This window comes from Salvelinus alpinus, chromosome 9, assembly GCF_045679555.1.
Source record: "Salvelinus alpinus chromosome 9, SLU_Salpinus.1, whole genome shotgun sequence".
NCBI lineage: Eukaryota > Metazoa > Chordata > Actinopteri > Salmoniformes > Salmonidae > Salvelinus > Salvelinus alpinus.
In genome coordinates this window covers 6,618,887-6,628,861 of record NC_092094.1, presented here as the reverse complement: position 1 = coordinate 6,628,861, position 9,975 = coordinate 6,618,887, and positions in this window count along the sequence as shown.

Sequence of the window (9,975 nt, the reverse complement as noted above, 5' to 3'; positions counted from 1 at the left end):
GCAGACTATCATCTTCTTCTCTTTTACTCGGGGTAATAAATGTAATTCTATGTCTGGACCACAATATTAGGGTCAGACACTATAAATCAGAGGGATTATCCTCTGTAATCTAAAGCATTTTTTACAATACTTGGAGAAAGGAAAATAAGTGACGTTATGAGACAATGAAAACAGCACGACCGTGATTGAGTGGGTACTGCCTGACTGGGAGGTCAAAGTTGAAACAGTTGTCTGGGATGTATAGGAAAATTGGAGGCTAGAGAGACACGCAGTAGAAACCTGTCCAACAAAACAGACAAATGGTTTCCATTACCAAGGCCATTTTTTCTTTGTAATCCATCTCTGTACTACACCACAGTAGAAAAGAGTGGATAGTGAACAGACCAGTGCCTGGTAACAGAATAGTCCACTTTCAAAAAAGTAAACAGTTCAATTAAGGTTTCTAGAAAAGAACGGCCCTGCTTTTCAGTGCCCAGTCCACATGTGCAGGTAAGTGACGGGGCGTAGCATGGAGAGGCATGGTGATAAAGTTATGGGTTTGGGTTCACTGCAATTTCCATCTCTAATTGGATTTCCAAATGCAATGCCTGTTTCCAATCAGCCCAGAGATCAGTATAGACACCAAACTAGGCCAGACCAGACTAGGCCAGACTAGACCAGGCCAGACTAGGCCAGACTAGACCAGGCCAGACTAGGCCAGAGTAGACCAGACCAGGCCAGACCTGAGCAGGCCAGACTAGACCAGGCCAGACCAGACCAGACTAGGCCAGACCTGAGCAGGCCAGAATAGGCCAGACTAGGCCAGACCAGACCAGGCCAGACTAGGCCAGACCAGACCAGGCCAGATTAGGCCAGACTAGACCAGACCAGGCCAGACCAGACCTGTCTGGCCTATGTTAATGCCATGACGATGGCTCCTCTGTTAATGCTGTGACGATGCTCCTCTGTTAATACTGTGATGATGGCTCCTGTGTTAATGCCATGACGATGGCTCCTCTGTTAATGCTGTGATGATGGCTCCTCTGTTAATACTGTGATGATGGCTCCTCTGTTAATACTGTGATGATGGCTCCTCTGTTAATACTGTGACGATGGCTCCTCTGTTAATACTGTGATTTTATTTTTTTATTTTTTTATTTATTTCACCTTTATTTAACCAGGTAGGCTAGTTGAGAACAAGTTCTCATTTGCAACTGCGACCTGGCCAAGATAAAGCATAGCAGTGTGAACAGACAACACAGAGTTACACATGGAGTAAACAATAAACAAGTCAATAACATGGTAGAAAAAAAGAGAATCTATATACAATGTGTGCAAAAGGCATGAGGTAGGCAATAAATCGAATAATTACAATTTAGCAGATTAACACTGGAGTGATAAATCATCAGATGATCATGTGCAAGAAGAGATACTGGTACTGGTGTGCAAAAGAGCAGAAAAGTAAATAAATAAAAGCAGTATGGGGGGTGAGGTAGGTAAATTGGGTGGGTAGTTTACAGATGGACTATGTACAGCTGCAGCGATCGGTTAGCTGCTCGGATAGCAGATTTTTAAAGTTGTTGAGGGAGATAAAAGTCTCCAACTTCAGAGATGATGATGGCTCCTCTGTTTCTACTGTGATGATGACTCCTGTGTTAATGCTGTGATGATGGCTCCTCTGTTAATACTGTGATGATGGCTCCTCTGTTTCTACTGTGATGATGGCTCCTGTGTTAATGCTGTGATGATGGCTCCTCTGTTAATACTGTGATGATGGCTCCTCTGTTTCTACTGTGATGATGGCTCCTCTGTTTCTACTGTGACGATGGCTCCTCTGTTAATACTGTGATGATGGCTCCTCTGTTCCTACTGTGACGATGGCTCCTCTGTTAATACTGTGATGATGGCTCCTCTGTTAATACTGTGATGATGGCTCCTCTGTTTCTACTGTGATGATGGCTCCTCTGTTACTACTGTGATGATGGCTCCTCTGTTTCTACTGTGATGATGGCTCCTCTGTTAATACTGTGATGATGGCTCCTCTGTTTCTACTGTGATGATGGCTCCTCTGTTAATACTGTGATGATGGCTCCTCTGTTAATGCTGTGACGATGGCTCCTCTGTTAATGCTGTGACGATGGCTCCTCTGTTACTACTGTGACGATGGCTCCTCTGTTAATGCTGTGACGATGGCTCCTCTGTTTCTACTGTGATGATGGCTCCTCTGTTAATGCTGTGACGATGGCTCCTCTGTTAATACTGTGATGATGGCTCCTCTGTTACTACTGTGACGATGGCTCCTCTGTTAATGCTGTGATGATGGCTCCTCTGTTAATACTGTGATGATGGCTCCTCTGTTAATGCTGTGACGATGGCTCCTCTGTTACTACTGTGACGATGGCTCCTCTGTTAATGCTGTGATGATGGCTCCTCTGTTAATACTGTGATGATGGCTCCTCTGTTAATGCTGTGATGATGGCTCCTCTGTTAATACTGTGACGATGGCTCCCCTGTTTCTACTGTGATGATGGCTCCTCTGTTAATGATGTGATGATGGCTCCTCTGTTAATACTGTGATGATGGCTCCTCTGTTCCTACTGTGATGATGGCTCCTCTGTTAATACTGTGATGATGGCTCCTGTGTTTCTACTGTGATGATGGCTCCTCTGTTAATGATGTGATGATGGCTCCTCTGTTAATACTGTGATGATGGCTCCTCTGTTCCTACTGTGATGATGGCTCCTCTGTTAATACTGTGATGATGGCTCCTGTGTTAATACTGTGATGATGGCTCCCCTGTTTCTACTGTGATGATGGCTCCTCTGTTAATACTGTGATGATGGCTCCTCTGTTAATACTGTGATGATGGCTCCCCTGTTTCTACTGTGATGATGGCTCCTCTGTTAATACTGTGATGATGGCTCCCCTGTTTCTACTGTGATGATGGCTCCTCTGTTAATACTGTGATGATGGCTCCCCTGTTTCTACTGTGATGATGGCTCCTCTGTTAATACTGTGATGATGGCTCCTCTGTTAATACTGTGATGATGGCTCCTCTGTTAATACTGTGATGATGGCTCCCCTGTTTCTACTGTGATGATGGCTCCTCTGTTAATACTGTGATGATGGCTCCTCTGTTAATACTGTGATGATGGCTCCCCTGTTTCTACTGTGATGATGGCTCCTCTGTTAATACTGTGATGATGGCTCCTGTGTTAATACTGTGATGATGGCTCCCCTGTTTCTACTGTGACGATGGCTCCTCTGTTAATACTGTGATGATGGCTCCTCTGTTAATACTGTGATGATGGCTCCTCTGTTAATACTGTGATGATGGCTCCTGTGTTAATACTGTGATGATGACTCCTGTGTTAATACTGTGATGATGGCTCCTCTGTTAATACTGTGACGATGGCTCCCCTGTTTCTACTGTGATGATGGCTCCTCTGTTAATGATGTGATGATGGCTCCTCTGTTAATACTGTGATGATGGCTCCTCTGTTCCTACTGTGATGATGGCTCCTCTGTTAATACTGTGATGATGGCTCCTGTGTTAATACTGTGATGATGGCTCCTCTGTTAATACTGTGATGATGGCTCCTCTGTTCCTACTGTGATGATGGCTCCTCTGTTAATACTGTGATGATGGCTCCTGTGTTAATACTGTGATGATGGCTCCTCTGTTAATACTGTGATGATGGCTCCTGTGTTAATACTGTGATGATGGCTCCTCTGTTAATACTGTGATGATGGCTCCTGTGTTAATACTGTGATGATGGCTCCCCTGTTTCTACTGTGATGATGGCTCCTCTGTTAATACTGTGATGATGGCTCCTCTGTTAATACTGTGATGATGGCTCCTCTGTTAATACTGTGATGATGGCTCCTGTGTTAATACTGTGATGATGGCTCCTCTGTTAATACTGTGATGATGGCTCCTGTGTTAATACTGTGATGATGGCTCCCCTGTTTCTACTGTGATGATGGCTCCTCTGTTAATACTGTGATGATGGCTCCTCTGTTAATACTGTGATGATGGCTCCTCTGTTTCTACTGTGATGATGGCTCCTCTGTTAATACTGTGATGATGGCTCCTCTGTTTCTACTGTGATGATGGCTCCTCTGTTAATACTGTGATGATGGCTCCTCTGTTTCTACTGTGATGATGGCTCCTCTGTTTCTACTGTGATGATGGCTCCCCTGTTTCTACTGTGATGATGGCTCCCCTGTTTCTACTGTGATGATGGCTCCTCTGTTAATACTGTGATGATGGCTCCTCTGTTAATACTGTGATGATGGCTCCTCTGTTTCTACTGTGATGATGGCTCCTCTGTTAATACTGTGATGATGGCTCCTCTGTTTCTACTGTGATGATGGCTCCTCTGTTAATACTGTGATGATGGCTCCTCTGTTTCTACTGTGATGATGGCTCCTCTGTTTCTACTGTGATGATGGCTCCTCTGTTTCTACTGTGATGATGGCTCCTCTGTTTCTACTGTGATGATGGCTCCTCTGTTTCTACTGTGATGATGGCTCCTCTGTTTCTACTGTGATGATGGCTCCTCTGTTTCTACTGTGACGATGGCTCCTGTGTTAATACTGTGATGATGGCTCCTCTGTTTCTACTGTGATGATGGCTCCTCTGTTTCTACTGTGACGATGGCTCCTGTGTTAATACTGTGATGATGGCTCCTCTGTTAATACTGTGATGATGGCTCCTCTGTTCCTACTGTGATGATGGCTCCTCTGTTTCTACTGTGACGATGGCTCCTGTGTTAATACTGTGATGATGGCTCCTCTGTTTCTACTGTGACGATGGCTCCTCTGTTTCTACTGTGACGATGGCTCCTGTGTTAATACTGTGATGATGGCTCCTCTGTTTCTACTGTGATGATGGCTCCTCTGTTTCTACTGTGATGATGGCTCCTCTGTTTCTACTGTGATGATGGCTCCTCTGTTTCTACTGTGATGATGGCTCCTCTGTTCCTACTGTGATGATGGCTTCTCTGTTTCTACTGTGACGATGGCTCCTGTGTTAATACTGTGATGATGGCTCCTCTGTTTCTACTGTGATGATGGCTCCTCTGTTTCTACTGTGACGATGGCTCCTGTGTTAATACTGTGATGATGGCTCCTCTGTTAATACTGTGATGATGGCTCCTCTGTTCCTACTGTGATGATGGCTCCTCTGTTTCTACTGTGACGATGGCTCCTGTGTTAATACTGTGATGATGGCTCCTCTGTTTCTACTGTGACGATGGCTCCTCTGTTTCTACTGTGACGATGGCTCCTGTGTTAATACTGTGATGATGGCTCCTCTGTTTCTACTGTGATGATGGCTCCTCTGTTTCTACTGTGATGATGGCTCCTCTGTTTCTACTGTGATGATGGCTCCTCTGTTTCTACTGTGATGATGGCTCCTCTGTTCCTACTGTGATGATGGCTCCTCTGTTTCTACTGTGACGATGGCTCCTGTGTTAATACTGTGATGATGGCTCCTCTGTTTCTACTGTGATGATGGCTCCTCTGTTTCTACTGTGACGATGGCTCCTGTGTTAATACTGTGATGATGGCTCCTCTGTTAATACTGTGATGATGGCTTCTCTGTTCCTACTGTGATGATGGCTCCTCTGTTTCTACTGTGACGATGGCTCCTGTGTTCATACTGTGATGATGGCTCCTCTGTTTCTACTGTGATGATGGCTCCTCTGTTTCTACTGTGATGATGGCTCCTCTGTTTCTACTGTGATGATGGCTCCTCTGTTTCTACTGTGATGATGGCTCCTCTGTTAATACTGTGATGATGGCTCCTCTGTTTCTACTGTGATGATGGCTCCTCTGTTTCTACTGTGATGATGGCTCCTCTGTTTCTACTGTGATGATGGCTCCTCTGTTTCTACTGTGATGATGGCTCCTCTGTTCCTACTGTGATGATGGCTCCTGTGTTCCTACTGTGATGATGGCTCCTGTGTTCCTACTGTGATGATGGCTCCTGTGTTCCTACTGTGATGATGGCTCCTGTGTTCCTACTGTGATGATGGCTCCTGTGTTCCTACTGTGATGATGGCTCCTGTGTTCCTACTGTGATGATGGCTCCTGTGTTAATACTGTGATGATGGCTCCTCTGTTCCTACTGTGATGATGGCTCCCCTGTTAATACTGTGATGATGGCTCCTCTGTTACTACTGTGATGATGGCTCCTCTGTTACTACTGTGATGATGGCTCCCCTGTTAATACTGTGATGATGGCTCCTCTGTTACTACTGTGATGATGGCTCCTCTGTTACTACTGTGATGATGGCTCCTCTGTTACTACTGTGATGATGGCTCCCCTGTTAATACTGTGATGATGGCTCCTCTGTTACTACTGTGATGATGGCTCCTCTGTTACTACTGTGATGATGGCTCCCCTGTTAATACTGTGATGATGGCTCCTCTGTTACTACTGTGATGATGGCTCCTCTGTTTCTACTGTGATGATGGCTCCTCTGTTACTACTGTGATGATGGCTCCTCTGTTACTACTGTGATGATGGCTCCCCTGTTAATACTGTGATGATGGCTCCTCTGTTAATACTGTGATGATGGCTCCTCTGTTTCTACTGTGATGATGGCTCCCCTGTTAATACTGTGATGATGGCTCCTCTGTTAATACTGTGATGATGGCTCCTCTGTTACTACTGTGATGATGGCTCCCCAGGATTGAAACATGTTGGAAGATGGAGAGATGCGTCAGATGTTTCTCTACATTCTTTGGGGTCCAAGTCATCAATGTTGTGCATCGAATTAACGATTCCTAATATCACTAGTTCACTTGTATTGTTAAATTTATAACAAACTCCAGGGAATTATTAAAATGAGCTTGTTTGTATTTCCTGCTTTTGTGTTTTATGTGAGGAGGGTAGAGAAGGCACAAAGACGATACATGAATACCCACCTTCCTTCAGATATAGAAACAGCTGAGGTTTCTCAACAACGACTTACCAAATATGTTGATTGTATATTCAACCTCGTATATCAACGTAACTCTTTTCTCTGTAGATCTATAGGATCTTACTGAATAGACACACACACTCTCTCTCTCTCTCTCTCTCTCTCTCTCTCTCTCTCTCTCTCTCTCTCTCTCTCTCTCTCTCTCTCTCTCTCTCTCTCTTTGTCTATCTCTCTCTTTGTCTCTCTCTCTCTCTTTGTCTCTCTCTCTCTCTTTGTCTCTCTCTCTCTCTCTCTCTTTGTCTCTCTCTCTCTCTCTCTCTCTCTCTCTGTCTCTCTCTCTCTCTCTCTCTCTCTGTCTCTCTCTTTGTCTGTCTGTCTGTCTGTCTGTCTGTCTGTCTGTCTGTCTGTCTGTCTGTCTGTCTGTCTGTCTGTCTGTCTCTCTGTCTCTCTGTCTCTCTGTCTCTCTGTCTCTCTGTCTCTCTGTCTGTCTCTCTGTCTCTGTCTCTCTCTCCCTTACTCCCTCTCCCTCTCTCCGTCTCTCTGTCTCTCCCTCTCTCTCTCCGTCTCTCTCTCTCTCTCTCTCTCTCTGTCTCTCTCTTTCTGTTTGTTACAGTGTTAACTCGTTGTTTGGATTGTAACAGAACCCTGTCTGTCCTCCTGACCCAGCCTGATCTTCCCACAGTGAAGCCTGGGTTAGGAGATGTGTGTAGACTACAGACAGAGAACCAAAGCAAAACAAACTGGGGGGGGAACACGCCTCTAGATTCAGGGTTCAACCACACCACCTACCACATAGGCCTCATGGTGGTTGGTGGCGGAGGAGGAGGTGGAGGAGGAGGTGGATGGGGAGAAGGAGGGCAACATTCCCCTGAAATGAGGCTCAGTGGGATGAAAGCGTAGGGTGAGCTCCACCGATGACCCACGACCCTGTCTGTGTTTGTCCAGGGACGGAACCCTGATCCTTGTAGCTTGTAGTTGTCTCATTCCCCTGCTTCCCTGCCTACCCACCCTCCCTGCCAGCTTCCTGGGGAGTTCGACTGCGGCTGCTTGGGACTGGGGTGGCACGATTATACCCCGCTGTTATGGCCTCCTATGTCTAAGTTTTGGAGCAGAGTGAGAGACTGTCACAGCGGTGACCTTTCTCCCCCAGGAGTATCAACGGTGAGCCGCTGTGCTCGAGTCTTAAGTCTAAGAAGAAATTGCTTCTTAAGAAGGTTTTGTGAAGTCTAGTCTCACAGATGGGGAAGTTTGCTGGACTTACAGTTTCAGAGTAAATGGAAGTTTTTATTTGTTATTTTTATATAACCTTTATTTAACTAGGCAAGTCAAAATTATTATTTATAATGACGGCCTACCCCGGCAGAACCCAAACCCGGACGACGCTGGGCCAATTGTGCGTCGCCCTATGGGACTCCCAATCACGGCCGGTTGCGATACAGTCTGGAATCGAACCAGGGTCCGTAGTAACGCCTCTAGCACTGAGACACAGTGCCTTAGACCGCTGGGCAACTCGGGAGCTCGTATTTCACACTGTCCCAGTTTCATTCAGCAAGGCTTGTTTCTGAGTGATGTCATACTGAGTGGAGATGCACTACACGACCAAAAGTATGTGGACACGTGCTCGTTGAACATCTCATTCCAAAATCATGGGCATTAATATGGAGTTGGTCCCCCCTTTGCTGCTATAACAGCCTCCACTCTTCTGGGAAGGCATTAATATGGAGTTGGTCCCCCCTTTGCTGATATAACAGCCTCCACTCTTCTGGGAAGGCATTAAAATGGAGTTGGTCCCCCCTTTGCTGCTATAACAGCCTCCACTCTTCTGGGAAGGCATTAATATGGAGTTGGTCCCCCCTTTGCTGCTATAACAGCCTCCACTCTTCTGGGAAGGCATTAATATGGAGTTGGTCCCCCCGTTGCTGCTATAACAGCCTCCACTCTTCTGGGAAGGCATTAATATGGAGCTGGTCCCCCACTTTGCTGCTATAACAGCCTCCACTCTTCTGGGAAGGCATTAATATGGAGTTGGTCCCCCCTTTGCTGCTATAACAGCCTCCACTCTTCTGGGAAGGCATTAATATGGAGTTGGTCCCCCACTTTGCTGCTATAACAGCCTCCACTCTTCTGGGAAGGCATTAATATGGAGTTGGTCCCCCCTTTGCTGCTATAACAGCCTCCACTCTTCTGGGAAGGCATTAATATGGAGTTGGTCCCCCACTTTGCTGCTATAACAGCCTCCACTCTTCTGGGAAGGCATTAATATGGAGTTGGTCCCCCCTTTGCTGCTATAACAGCCTCCACTCTTCTGGGAAGGCATTAATATGGAGTTGGTCCCCCACTTTGCTGCTATAACAGCCTCCACTCTTCTGGGAAGGCATTAATATGGAGTTGGTCCCCCCTTTGCTGCTATAACAGCCTCCACTCTTCTGGGAAGTCATTAATATGGAGTTGGTCCCCCCTTTGCTGCTATAACAGCCTCCACCCTTCTGGGAAGGCATTAATATGGAGTTGGTCCCCCACTTTGCTGCTATAACAGCCTCCACTCTTCTGGGAAGGCATTAATATGGAGTTGGTCCCCCCTTTGCTGCTATAACAGCCTCCACTCTTCTGGGAAGGCATTAATATGGAGTTGGTCCCCCTTTGCTGCTATAACAGCCTCCACTCTTCTGGGAAGGCTTGTTGCTCCTAGATGTTTCCACTTCACAATAACAGCACTTACAAGGCAGCTCTAGCGGGGCAGAAATGTGACGAATTGATCTTTGTCTGTGGAGATAGCATGGCTGTGTGCTCAATTTTATACACCAGTCAGTAACGGGTTTGGCTGAAATAGCCAAATTCACTCATTTGAAAGGGTGTCCACATACTTTTGTATATACGTGGTTGTGATTGACAATATAAAAGGTCTCCAGGAGGCCATCTCAGTGTGATCAGGGCTCTGTAAGGAGGTGGGGAGAGGAGCTGTCAACAGGAAGCTGTTACTAATCTTTATCTCAGCTAGCATGGAAAGTTCTACTGACATCATGATGAACACCCCTCTGGCCTCAGATAACCTGGAACTGTGACT